Source organism: Acomys minous, assembly GCF_964271855.1.
Source record: "Acomys minous genome assembly, chromosome: 7".
NCBI classification, from domain to species: domain Eukaryota; kingdom Metazoa; phylum Chordata; class Mammalia; order Rodentia; family Muridae; genus Acomys; species Acomys minous.
Genome location: NC_140488.1, coordinates 51,598,417 through 51,602,166, shown reverse-complemented (window position 1 = coordinate 51,602,166; position 3,750 = coordinate 51,598,417). Strand labels below are relative to the sequence as shown.

General features: G+C 40.0%; 1 pseudogene across 1 annotated transcript; it reads right to left on the bottom strand.

Annotated features, from left to right (window-relative positions):
* Window positions 1-1,211: 1,211 nt before the first annotated feature.
* On the bottom strand, window positions 1,212-2,367 carry LOC311602216 (actin, cytoplasmic 2-like; annotated as a pseudogene). The gene has a single exon. The product of its transcript is annotated as an actin, cytoplasmic 2-like (transcript).
* Between the last annotated feature and the right edge of the window lie 1,383 nt (window positions 2,368-3,750).

Below are 3,750 nucleotides of genomic sequence, written 5' to 3'. Positions count from 1 at the left end.
AAAACATTCGCATTACAAGGATAACCACACTATGTCATGTCACACAAGTACAGTATATTTGAGAGCTCATTGATGGAATAATTTCACAGAAAAGACATTGCTAGGTGAAAAGTTCAACGCATTGTTCTTTGGATTTACTATCCTCACAAGGACTATAATCAATTACATTCAACTGATAATAAAATAAGTATATCTCTTTGTTCACAAGTTTACCAGAAGAATGCTGTGAAATATTATTTCATGTTAGCCAAAAAGGTCAAATTATCTGATATGGGGATGAGCATTTTCTCATATGCTTAAGAATTTGTCTATTTGTTTTGGCCAGTCTTATAGATGTAGCATATCATAAACTCCACATAAATTTTTCCTGCTTATAATTTATCTTTAGTTTTATTTAATTCATTTTTCCATGTTTTGTTTTCACTTTTAAGAAGTCAGAACACTCAATGTAATATATTCTTCCTCACATTGTAAATCCCAGTTCAAAATGCCTTAAACACACCCAAGATATCAATGAATCTCTGTGCACAGTATGAAAGGTTTTGAGAGTTTCATTTTGGTGTGTATTTTGGTCTGAAAATAATAGTTAACTGTAAATATCTGCCCCTTTAAATCAAATATTAAACAAAATCAAAAGGACTAACTCTATTCAATAAGGAAACAAACTTAATATTTTTGTAAGGTGTATACTTTTATTAAATGGTCTCAAGTCAGTGTACAGGCAAGGCCTGGCTGCCTCAACACCTCAGCCCACTCCCAGGGAGACAAAAGCCTTCATACATCAAGTTGAGGGGACCAAAAATAAAGGGGGCCACGGATGGCTGAACATTCAAAAATTAAAAAAACAAAAGTAAAGTAGCATTAAAGTGGAAGATTTTTTAAAGTTTTTTTTTTTGCAGTACATGATTTACATAGAAGCAATGCTGTCATCTCCCTAGTGTGGACTCAGGTCGTGGACTTGGCCATCCTCCTTTTGGGAGTAGGGGTGGCTTTTGGGAGGGTCAGGGACTTGATGTACAATCAAAGTCCTCAGCCACATTGTAGAACTTTGGGGGATGCTTGCTCCAGCCAACTGCTGTTGCCTTCACCGGTCCAGTTTTTAAATCCTGAGTCAAAAGTGCCAATACAAAAAAAAAAAAATTAGAAAAAAAAATAAATCCATGCCAATGTTGTTTCGTGTTTTTTTTTTTGTTGTGGTTTGTTTGTTTTAGGTTTTTTTTCTGCTCATGTTAGGTTTTCTCAAAAGAAAGTGTGTAAAATGCAGCTTAGTAACGATCCGCCTAGAAGCATTTGCGGTGAACGATGGAGGGGCCAGACTCATCGTACTCCTGCTTGCTGATCCACATCTGCTGGAAGGTGGACAGTGAGGCCAAGATGGAGCCACCGATCCACACAGAGTACTTGCGCTCAGGAGGAACAATGATCTTGATCTTCATGGTGCTAGGAGCCAGAGCAGTGATCTTCTGCATCCGGTCAGCAATGCCTGGGTACATGGTGGTGCCACCAGACAACACTGTGATGGCATAGAGGTCTTTGCGGATATCAGCATCACACTTCAAGATGGAATTGAACGCAGTTTCATGGATGCCACAGGATTCCATACCCAGGAAGGAAGGCTGGAAAAGAGCCTCAGGGCAGCGTAACCGCTCATTGCCAAATGTGATGACCTGCCGTCAGGCAGCTCATAGCTCTTCTCCAGGAAGGAAGAGGATGCAGCAGTGGCCATCTCTTGCTCAAAGTCCAGGGCAACATAGCACAGTTTCTCTTTGATGTCACGCACGATTTCTCTCTCCGCTTTAGTGATGAAGCTGTAGCCATACTCGGTCAGGATCTTCATGAGGTAGTCTGTCAGTTCCCGGCCAGCCAGGTCCACACTCAGGATGGCATGAGGGAGAGAAGAGCCCTCATAGATGGGCACAGTGTGGGTGACCCCGTCTCCAGAATGCATCACAATGCCAGTGGTACGACCAGAGGCATACAGGGACAGCAGAGCCTGGATGGCTGCGTACATGGCTGGGGTGTTGAAGATCTCAAACATGATCTGGGTCATCTTTTCACGGTTGGCCTTGGGGTTCAGGGGGTCTTGGTGAGCAGCACAGGATGCTCCTCAGGGGCCACACGCAGCTCGTTGTAGAAGGTGTGATGCCAGATCTTCTCCATGTCGTCCCAGTTGGTGTTCAATGGGGTACTTCAGGGTCAAGGTGCCTCTCTTGCTCTGGGCTTAGTCGGCCCACTTAGGCGTCCCTCGTGCCTAGGGCGGCCCACAATGGAGAGGAAGATGGCCCAAGGAGCATAGTAGCCCGCGAAGTCAACCTTGCAAATGCCCAAGCCATTGTCGACAATGAGCGCAGCGATACTGTCATCCATGGTGAAGAAATGACAGGTGTGGCCCAGCGACAGAGTAGCTGAGAGGAGATCACTCACAGGTGGAGGAAGACTTGACACAAATTGAATATTTTTAATGTCACTAGAAAGAATGTAAGATGCCTTTGCTTTCAACACACAGTAAGGCCAAGAGGTAATTGTAGATGGAAGAGTTAAATGATGAATTGGACAGGTTGAGAGACATCTTTTTTGGTAGCCTGTTAGAAAATCTAGGCCTTCAGAAACTATGGAAAATTGCATGGAAAGAAAAACAGGACTCCAAAGAGTGACAAATCAGTAACATCACTACTGAATCAGTTCAATGAACACCTAACGTGATGTGTGAAGCTGTTAATAATGATCATTTTTGTAGCCAAAGAAATAAGAAACGAGTAATAGCTAGCATGTACTTGTCAAAAACAAAGAATGAAACTGTCTGAATCCTTCCTTTAAAAAGGGTAAGCTTATAGAATGAAAAGAAAGTCAGTGAAGATTTGGCTTAGGAAAAGAATTTTAAGGGTGAATTAGGTGAAAGTGCCATAGGTGAATGTGTTAGAAATAAAACTAGCAAAAACAAATTGAATACAAAGATATCTTACTAATAGTTAAATATTGGATTGGGTAGAGGTGTCAAGTATGTCCCTTAGGGGTCTACTTTGAGTTCAATACAATTCAATATTTTCATTTACTACATTGAAAGTATAAGAGAAAATATGCTAATGAAATTTTCAGATGTTCCCGCACATTGCAGAATAGGCATAAAGTAGAGTGTGAGCAGGATGAATTTTTAAATGGACAGAAATCAATAAAATAAGATTCAATAAAGCATTTATAAATGTAATGTGATTCACAAAGGAAAGAATAATCAAATGCACCAATGTAAAATGTAATCACAAGAGGGTGTAAGGGTTATAGTATAAAGTAAAATGAACATGTATCAGCAACATGACTGTCAAAGACAAATGCCTATCAGGTCATAAAAATGGATTTTTCCTTCACAGAAGAAAGAGCAAAGGTTATGCCAGTCCATAGCATGTCATTGTGTCCAGGGTATCAACCTAAAGGATTTATAGACAAGTAGGGTACATGAGGTCAAAATAAAATGGGCATAAAACAATGATAAAATGAAAATAATAAGTGAAGAAAACAAAGTAAAGATAGTTGGCAAGAAAAGCCAGGGAAAACAAAAAATGCAGGAAAGGGGAAGGGAATAAAAATAAAACCAAGGAAGGGCAGTGGGGAAGAGAGAATGGACAAAAGAAGATAAAGAAAATGGAAAAGTCTTGTCCAACTAAATACTTTTTGTGATCTAAAAAGACTAGTTATTAAAAAATTGGTAACATGTATCCCAATTAATGTTTTAATTGGAATGTTTCTGAAAATACA